Source organism: Rhipicephalus microplus, chromosome 7 (genome assembly GCF_043290135.1).
Source record: "Rhipicephalus microplus isolate Deutch F79 chromosome 7, USDA_Rmic, whole genome shotgun sequence".
Classification (NCBI taxonomy): Eukaryota; Metazoa; Arthropoda; class Arachnida; order Ixodida; family Ixodidae; genus Rhipicephalus; species Rhipicephalus microplus.
In genome coordinates this window covers 172,748,247-172,758,246 of record NC_134706.1, presented here as the reverse complement: position 1 = coordinate 172,758,246, position 10,000 = coordinate 172,748,247, and the positions used below count along the sequence as shown (strand labels likewise).

General features: G+C 60.3%; 1 non-coding gene across 1 annotated transcript; it reads right to left on the bottom strand.

Moving 5' to 3' along the window:
* Positions 1-1,043: 1,043 nt before the first annotated feature.
* On the bottom strand, positions 1,044-2,858 carry LOC142767992 (small subunit ribosomal RNA). Its single transcript, XR_012885198.1, has one exon. It is a non-coding gene; the product is annotated as a small subunit ribosomal RNA (ribosomal RNA).
* Between the last annotated feature and the right edge of the window lie 7,142 nt (positions 2,859-10,000).

Below are 10,000 nucleotides of genomic sequence, written 5' to 3'. Positions count from 1 at the left end.
CCGGAGCCGCGTACGAGCCTACTCGAGGCGGAAGAACGAAGCCAGCAAGGGCCTGGCCGCAAGTGCGTTCAATTGTCGGGACGTCCAAGTCCCTCGTTCTTCCGTGCTTCCTCTTTCGGCAAGTCGTTGCGGCACCTTCCCAAAGCGCGCAGACCCGCTAATCGCGACGAGCGCGACGTGGCCGTGCCGCCTTTCCCTCGGCAGCAAGCAAAACGCCTGGCAACGTCGACGCTCCCCTAACCGCGATCTCGCACCGTGTTTCGTGTGGCGAATTCAAAAGCCGGCCGGCGCTGCTGCAACCATTACGGTCGGTACGCATACGCCGCGGAGGGCGGGACGGTCATCGGAGCGTGCGGTTCCTCCATCGAGTACTGCGCACCTCGGCCGTCGCATCGCCGTGCCATGACCGGCCGCGCGTCAACGCGAACCGGTGCCAGCGAGATCCCTCGCCTGCAAGAACCGACCGGCAGCCTCCGTCACCCGAGGACGCGGAGGCGCTTGCCGCGGACGGCGGGACGGTATGCACTGGTGCACAGCGGACCCGTCACATCGCCAGTTCCTTGACCGACCGCCGACGCTTGTGCCGTTCCTCTCGTACTTGGCAGTCGCCGCGCGATTGTCGGGTCTCGTTCTTGCACGCTCGAACGGTCGGGAGGGCACTCGGCTGGCGTTTCGGGAACGCGCAGCCTCGCCTTCTACCGACGTAACCACGACTCGCCGTTCGCGCTCCGCCGCTCCTGTTTACAGTACTAGGCGGTCCCGCAGCGGTCGGGTCGCGCATTTCGAGCGCTTTGAGCCACGGTGCAGTGGCGGGTCGAAAGCCGACCTATGAGTGCGTTGCGCCGTTTGTACCCGCGTCCGCCACCTGGCCGACCGTCCAAGGTCGCGGTGTTGGCGTCCGCTGGGCGCAACAATTTGTCACGGGGTGCCGCTCCACATTCAGGCAGCCCCGTGGGGAAAAGCCGACCCCGCGTCCAAACGGGGTCAGCGGCAGAAAGTGTCGGGCGCAGACGCAGCTGAGGCGCTCACCCTTCACAATCCGTTAATGATCCTTCCGCAGGTTCACCTACGGAAACCTTGTTACGACTTTTACTTCCTCTAAATGATCAAGTTTGGTCATCTTTCCAACAGACCGGCGCAACCGAAAGGCCGCGCCGGACATCGGTCCGAAGACCTCACTAAATCATTCAATCGGTAGTAGCGACGGGCGGTGTGTACAAAGGGCAGGGACGTAATCAACGCGAGCTTATGACTCGCGCTTACTGGGAATTCCTCGTTCAAGGGGAACAATTGCAAGCCCCTATCCCAATCACGAAAGAAGTTCCACGGGTTACCCAGTCTTTTCAGACAGGGATAAAGACACGCTGCTTCCTTCAGTGTAGCGCGCGTGCGGCCCCGGACATCTAAGGGCATCACAGACCTGTTATTGCTCTGTTTCGTGCGGCTAGGAGCCGCTTGTCCCTCTAAGAAGGTTGTAAGGTGCTGGGAACCCCGCACCTATTTAATAGGCTAGAGTCTCGTTCGTTATCGGAATTAACCAGACAAATCGCTCCACCAACTAAGAACGGCCATGCACCACCATCCACCGAATCAAGAAAGAGCTCTCAATCTGTCAATCCTCCCAGTGTCCGGGCCGGGTAAGTTTTCCCGTGTTGAGTCAAATTAAGCCGCAGGCTCCACTCCTGGTGGTGCCCTTCCGTCAATTCCTTTAAGTTTCAGCTTTGCAACCATACTTCCCCCGGAACCCAAATACTTTGGTTTCCCGGAAGCTGCCCGCCGAGTCATTTGAGTAACTCAGGCGGATCGCTGGTTGGCATCGTTTATGGTCAGAACTAGGGCGGTATCTGATCGCCTTCGAACCTCTGACTTTCGTTCTTGATCAATGAAAACATTCTTGGCAAATGCTTTCGCAGTAGTTCGTCTTGCGACGGTCCAAGAATTTCACCTCTAGCGCCGCAATACGAATGCCCCCGTCCGTCCCTCTTAATCATTACCTCGTATTCCAAAAACCAACAGAACAGAAACGAGGTCTTGTTCTATTATTCCATGCAAGTTTATTCAGGCGACTCGCCTGCGTTGAGCACTCTAATTTTTTCAAAGTAAAAGCACCGGCCATCTCGAGGCACACAATGAAGTGCACCAAGAAAGAACCGGCATGATGTTCAGTCCGAGCCGTCGCATCGGGTAGATGCACTACTCGTCTGGAACTGAGATCCAACGACGAGCTTTTTAACCGCAGCAGCTTTAGTATACGCTATTGGAGCTGGAATTACCGCGGCTGCTGGCACCAGACTTGCCCTCCAATTGATCCTCGTTAAAGGATTTAGAGTGTACTCATTTCAATTACGGGGCCTCAAAAGAGTCCCGTATTGTTATTTTTCGTCACTACCTCCCCGTGCCGGGAGTGGGTAATTTGCGCGCCTGCTGCCTTCCTTGGATGTGGTAGCCGTTTCTCAGGCTCCCTCTCCGGAATCGAACCCTGATTCTCCGTTACCCGTAACAACCATGGTAAGCAAGTAACCTACCATCGAAAGTTGATAAGGCAGACACTTGAAAGAAACGTCGCCGGCTCGTGGCCATGCGATCAGCACAAAGTTATCCAGAGTCACCACACAATACGGGCCGAAACCCGATCGATCTTGGTCTAATAAAAGCACCCGTTACCCAAAGGGCTCCAGGCTCACTGCATGTATTAGCTCTAGAATTGCCACAGTTATCCAAGTAGGAAGAAACGATCTAAGGAACCATAACTGATTTAATGAGCCATTCGCGGTTTCGCCTTATTTCGGCATGTACTTAGACATGCATGGCTTAATCTTTGAGACAAGCATATGATTACTGGCAGGATCAACCAGGTAATCGTTCGACTGCGCGTCCGTCCTCGCCTTCGGCGGGCCGGACGCAGTCTGTGTGCGGCGGAGGCCACCTTCAGGCGCCCCAACACGCTTATTTTGCACTCCGAGATGACGGCGTTCGAGCTCGCTACGGCACAACCTTCCCGAAAGACGAGTGGGAGCCGTGCGGCAAGAAGCACGTTCATGCTCGCTCTTTTTCGTTGCATCGACTCGGTCGCGCCGTGCGGGTTGCCCAAGCCCGCTGCACTGTCGGTGGACCGGCCGGAACTAGCAACGGAGCCGAGACTGCAAAGCCGCCAGACGACGGGTCACGCCCGCGTCTTCGGCGCTTTCGCATCTGAATCGCCCGAGGACGACACGGAACACACCTCGATATCGTGGTAAAACGGCACCGTCCGACAACCAGCCCCTAACGCATCAAGCGGATGAGGCTGCAGACGACTGCCGTGGATTCCCCTGGAGCAGACCCGAGGACACGCTTGACGAGGCCGAAGCCCGCCGCATATCAGACACCCGGTCGCTTTCGCGTACGCCGCTCACGAGAACCCCCACATAATAGCAGCGATAAGTACCCAGACCTCCTTGGGCACTAATACGAGCGTACTCGAGAAAATTTCACCGCGGGTGTGCCCCGAAACGTGTGGCACGTTGAGCGTGCCACAAGTCTACGTCGCTCTCAAACCCGCCGAGGTCGTAGAATTTGCGACCCTACTCACGAAATTCCCACCGAGGATACGGCCGCAAACGTACCGCACCTTGGGTAGGCCACGAGTTTGTGCAACACTACGCTGACGGCACAGCACCGAGGTCGTACGCGCACGCACGGGAAAATTCCGCCGCGGTTTCTGCCGAAAACGTGAGGCACCACGACTCTCCGCAAGTTCGCGTCGACTGCGAAAGACCGAAGTCGTGAACGACGTGTCCGCTACTCGCTGCCGACACGCTGGACACCAAACGTACAACGACTCGACGGCGTCGTAGAGGCCCACGACGCGGTTTTCCTTAACGACGTCTCGGCGTGGCACCGACAGGTTAGAACGGCCGACCAACGTTCCCTGTCCGCCGTTCGGCTCAGTCGAAGGGCTCGGCGACTTCGGCAACGCTGCGAAGCCGCACGGTGACGCACGCCATGTCCCCATTTTTTTTGTCTTTCTGCGTCTGCCGGGGTGCCCCTATAATAGCAGCGATATGCACCCAGACCGCCGTGGGTCGCTCGCCCCGGCTGACGTGGTTTTTCGTACTCCTGCGGCGGTCGCCGTCAAGCACGTCCAAATACGCTACTTTCGTGGGCGCATTCACGCTCTTTCGCTTCGCCGGAGTGCCAGCACTCACTCTGCCAAAAACGGCGAACATCCGAGCGGCGGTTCCCACTTTTGCGTCGGCGTCGCAAACCCCGCCCCGGCAGACGAGGTTTGCCGTACTCGTGCGACGGTGGCCGGCGGGCACGTCGAAAGACGCCGATATCGTGCGCGAATTGGCGCACCTTGGCTTCACCGGAGTGCCGCCACTGACTCCTCCAAAAACGGCGAAGATCCGAGCGGCGCTTCCCACTTTCGCATCGGCGTCCCGAACTCCGCCCCGGCTGACGCGGTTTACCGTACTCGTGCGACGGTCGCCGGCGAGCACGTGGAAAGACGCCGATATCGTGCCCGAATCGGCTCCGTTCGGCTTCGCCGGAGTGCCAGCACTGGCTCGGCGAAAGACGACGAACATCCGAGCGACGGTTCTCACTATTGCGTACGCGTCGCAAACCCCGCCCCGGCAGACGCACTTTGCCGTACTCGTGCGACGGTCGCCGGCGAGCACGTAGAAAGACGCCGATATCGTGCCGGAATCGGCCCCGTTTGGCTTCGCCGGAGTGCCAGCACTCACTCGGCCACAAACGGCGAACATCCGAGCGGCGGTTCCCACTTAGCCGTCGGCGTCCCGAACTCCGCCCCGGCAGACGCAGTTGCCGAGCTCGTGCGACTAGCGACCGCGAAGCCGTCTCGCGACGCCGCTTTCGTGCGCGGCTCCCACTGCGACCAGGGTCACCCGAGGTCGACGAGCAAAAAAGAATGTCGAAAAAAAATTTTTTTTTTTTGCGTCTGCCGGGGTGCCCCTATAATAGCAGCGATAAGCACCCAGACCGCCATGGGTCGCTCGCCCCGGCTGACGTGGTTTTTCGTTTTCCTGCGGTGGTCGTCGTCAAGCACGTCCAAACACGCCACTTTCGTGGGCGCATTCGCGCTCTTTCGCTTCGCCGGAGTGCCAGCACTCACTCTGCCAAAAACGGCGAACATCCTAGTGGCGGTTCCCACTTTTGCGTCGGCGTCGCCAACCCCGCCCCGGCATACGCGGTTTGCCGTACTCGTGCGGCGGTGGCCGGCGGGCACGTCGAAAGACACCGATATCGTGCGCGAGTCGATGCTTCTTGGTCTCGCAGGAGGGCCGCCACTCACTCCTGCAAAAACGGCGAAGATCCGAGCGGCGCTTCCCACTTTTTCGTCGGCGTCGCAAACCTCGCCCCGGCAGACGCGCTTTGCCGTACTCGTGCGACGGTCGCCGGCGAGCACGTCGAAATACGCCGATATCGTGCCCGAATCGGCCCTGTTTCGCTTCGCCGGAGTGCCAGCACTCGCTCGGCCAAAGACGACGAACATCCGAGCGACGGTTCCCACTATTGCGTACGCGTCGCAAACCCCGCCCCGGCAGACGCGGTTTGCCGTACTCGTGCGGCGGTGGCCGGCGGGCACGTCGAAAGACGCCGATATCGTGCACGAATTGGCGCTCCTTGGCTTCACCGGAGTGCCAGCACTCACTCGGCCAAAAACGGCGAACATCCGAGCAGCGGTACCCACTTAGCCGTCGGCATCCCGAACTCCGCGCCGGCTGACGCGGTTGCCGAGCTCGTGCGACTAGCGACCGCGAACGCGTCTCGCGACGCCGCTTTCGTGCGCGGCTCCCATTGCGACCTGGGTTACCCGAGCTCGACCAGCAAAAAAGAAGGTCGAAAAAAAAATTTTTTTTTTCTGCGTCTGCCGGGGTGCCCCTATAATAGCAGCGATAAGCACCCAGACCGCCGTGGGTCGCTCGCCCCGGCTGACGTGGTTTTTCGTACTCCTGCAGCGGTCGCCGTCAAGCACGTCCAAATACGCCACTTTCGTGGGCGCATTCGCGCTCTTTCGCGTCGCCGGAGTGCCAGCACTCACTCTGCCAAAAACGGCCAACATCCGAGCGGCGGTTCCCACTTTTGCGTCGGCGTCGTAAACCCCGCCCCGGCAGACGCGGTTTGCCCTACTCGTGCGACGGTCGCCGGCGAGCGCGTCGAAAGACGCCGATATCGTGCGCTAATTGGCGCTCCTTGGCTTCTCCGGAGTGCCGCCACTCACTCCTCCAAAAACGGCGAAGATCCGAGCGGCGTTCTCCACTTTCGCATCGGCGTCCCGAACTCCGCCCGGGCTGACGCGGTTTACCGTACTCGTGCGACGGTCGCCGGCGGGCACGTCGAAAGACGCCGATATCGTGCCGTAATCGGCCCCGTTTGGCTTCGCCCGAGTGCCAGCACTCACTCGGCCAAAAACGGCGAACATCCGAGCAGCGTTTCCCACTTTCGCATCGGCGTCCCGAAGCCCGCCCCGGCAGACGCGGTTTGCCCTACTCGAGCGACGGTCGCCGGCGATCACGTCGAAAGGCGCCGAATTCGTGCACGAATCGATGCTTCTTGGTCTCGCAGGAGGGCCGCCACTCACTCCTGCAAAAACGGCGAAGATCCGAGTTGCGCTTCCCACTTTTTCGTCGGCGTCCCGAACTACGCCCCGGCTGACGCGGTTTACCGTACTCGTGCGACGGTCGCCGGCGGGCACTTCAAAATACGCCGATTTCGTGGGCGCATTCACGCTGTTTCGCTTCCCCGGAGTGCCAACACTCACTCTGCCGAAAGCGGCGATCATCCGAGCGGCGGTTCCCACTTTTGCGTCGGCTTCGCAAACGGCGCCCCGGCAGACGCGCTCGTGCGACGGTCGCCGGCGAGCACGTCGAAAGACGCCGATATCGTGCTCGAATCGACCCCGTTTCGCTTCGCCGGAGTGCTGCCAGTCACGGCGCAGAAAACGGCGAACAAGTGTTTTTTTTTTTCCTAGAATTTGTGTTATAGAAGGCACATTTGATATCGGACGATAATTTTCAACTTTATCACGCGCACCGATTTTCGTGTAGAGGTTTGCAAGTTTATGGGAATTTCTCCACTTGGAATAATGCGATTTAGTAGTACTACGAGAACTTCATGGATGTACTCAAGGGTACGGGGCAAGTCAGTTACGTCAACACCTGCAGATTTTTTACACTTCAAACTGAAAATTGTTGGTTGTGAGTCCTCGTGTGATATTAAAGGCCGATTCGCTAACACATAGAACAAAGAAAGAAAGGAAGAAAAAACGCCCGCGCTCGCTCAAGAAACCTGGGTTCGCAACAAGTGGCAACAATAAGCAACCGAGCGAGTGCGCCAAAACCCGTGGCGGCCGAACAAACGCGAAGTCCCAACCGCGTCAGCCGGGGCGGCACGGGACAGGAAAAATCACTTCAGCCGGGGCGGCGGGGCACCGAATAAACCTCGTCACCTCGTCGCAGGATAAAAGAGGAAACAAAAAGTCTAAACAGCGTCTGCTGGAGCGAATGCGTAATAAAACAACAACAACAACAAAAAAAAACACCCGCGCTCAAGAAGTCTGCAATCACCACAAAAGGCGACTGTGACCGAGCAGCGTCAGCCGGGGCCGTGCGGAAACGGAAAAACCGCGACTACCGGGGCGTCGAGGCACCGAAAAATCCACTTCAGCCGCGGCGAAAAAAAAACAAAAAGAAAGACGGAGGGGGGGGGGACCACGTCTGCCGGGGCGAAGGAAAAAAAAACGCGTCTGCCGGGGCGAGCCCGGGTGCGGCACCACCGGGAAAACTGTGGCAAACAGACATGGCGATCGAGTGAGTGGGCCGCCAGCCAGGCTCAGCCAAAAAGTGCAAAGTCCGAACTGCGTCAGCCGGGGCGGCAAAAACCGCGTCAGCCGGGGCGGCGCAAAAAACCGCGTCTGCCGGGGCGGCACGAAACCGCGTCAGCCGGGGCGGCGCGAAAACTGCGTCAGCCGGGGCGAAAGAAAAAAAAAACGCGTCTGCCGGGGCAAGCCCGGGTGCGGCACCACCGGGAAAACTGTGGCAAACAGACATGGCGATCGAGTGAGTGGGCCGCCAGCCAGGCACAGCCGAAAAGTGCAAAGTCCGAACCGTGTCAGCCGGGGCGACGCAAAAACCGCGTCAGCCGGGGCGGCGCGAAAACCGCGTCAGCCGGGGCGGCACGAAACCGCGTCAGCCGGGGCGGCGCGAAAACTGCGTCAGCCGGGGCGGCGCGAAAACCTCGTCAGCCGGGGCGAGCGAAAAGGGGGGGGGGGAACCACGTCTGCCGGGGCGAAAGAAAAAAAACGCGTCTGCCGGGGCGAGCCCGGGTGCGGCACCACCGGGAAGACTGTGGCAAACAGACATGGCGATCGAGTGAGTGGGCCGCCAGCCAGGCTCAGCCCAAAAAGTGCTAAGTCCGAACTGCGTCAGCCGGGGCGGCAAAAACCGCGTCAGCCGGGGCGGCGCGAAAACCGCGTCTGCCGGGGCGGCGCGAAAACTGCGTCAGCCGGGGCGAGCCCGGGTGCGGCACCACCGGGAAAACTGTGGCTAACAGACATGGCGATCGAGTGAGTGGGCCACCAGCCAGGCTCAGCCAAAAAGTGCTAAGTCCGAACTGCGTCAGCCGGGGCGGCAAGAACCGCGTCAGCCGGGGCGGCGCAAAAAACCGCGTCTGCCGGGGCGGCACGAAACCGCGTCAGCCGGGGCGGCGCGAAAACTGCGTCAGCCGGGGCGAAAGAAAAAAAAAACGCGTCTGCCGGGGCGAGCCCGGGTGCGGCACCACCGGGAAAACTGTGGCAAACAGACATGGCGATCGAGTGAGTGGGCCGCCAGCCAGTCACAGCCGAAAAGTGCCAAGTCCGAACTGCGTCAGCCGGGGCGGCAAAAACCGCGTCAGCCGGGGCGGCGCAAAAACCGCGTCTGCCGGGGCGGCACGAAACCGCGTCAGCCGGGGCGGCGCGAAAACTGCGTCAGCCGGGGCGAGCCCGGGTGCGGCACCACCGGGAAAACTGTGGCAAACAGACATGGCGATCGAGTGAGTGGGCCGCCAGCCAGGCTCAGCCAAAAAGTGCTAAGTCCGAACTGCGTCAGCCGGGGCGGCAAAAAACCGCGTCAGCCGGGGCGGCGCAAAAAACCGCGTCTGCCGGGGCGGCGCGAAAACCGCGTCAGCCGGGGCGGCGCGAAAACTGCGTCAGCCGGGGCGAAAGAAAAAAAAAACGCGTCTGCCGGGGCGAGCCCGGGTGCGGCACCACCGGGAAAACTGTGGCAAACAGACATGGCGATCGAGTGAGTGGGCCGCCAGCCAGGCACAGCCGAAAAGTGCTAAGTCCGAACTGCGTCTGCCGGGGCGGCACGAAACCGCGTCAGCCGGGGCGGCGCGAAAACCGCGTCTGCCGGGGCGGCGCGAAAACTGCGTCAGCCGGGGCGAAAGAAAAAAAAACGCGTCTGCCGGGGCGAGCCCGGGTGCGGCACCACCGGGAAAACTGTGGCAAACAGACATGGCGATCGAGTGAGTGGGCCGCCAGCCAGGCACAGCCGAAAAGTGCTAAGTCCGAACTGCGTCAGCCGGGGCGGCAAAAACCGCGTCAGCCGGGGCGGCGCAAAAAACCGCGTCTGCCGGGGCGAATGCAAAAAAAAAACAAAGAAAAAAGCCCGCGCTTAATCAAAAGAAAACAAAGAAAAAAGCTTGCGCTTAATCAAAAGAAAACAAACAAAAAAAGTTCGCGCTTAAGCCTGGCGGTGGAACCACCGGGGCAAACAGACCTGGCGATCGAGTGAGTGGGCCGCCAGCCAGGGTGAGCCAAAAAGTGCAAAGTCCGAACCGCGTCAGCCGGGGCGACGCAAAAACCGCGTCAGCCGGGGCGGCGCGAAAACCGCGTCAGCCGGGGCGGCGCAAAAACTGTGTCAGCCGGGGCGGCACGGAAAAACGAAAACCGCGTCAGCCGGGGCGGCACGGAAAAACGAAAACCGCGTCAGCCGGGGCGACATCAAAATGAGGA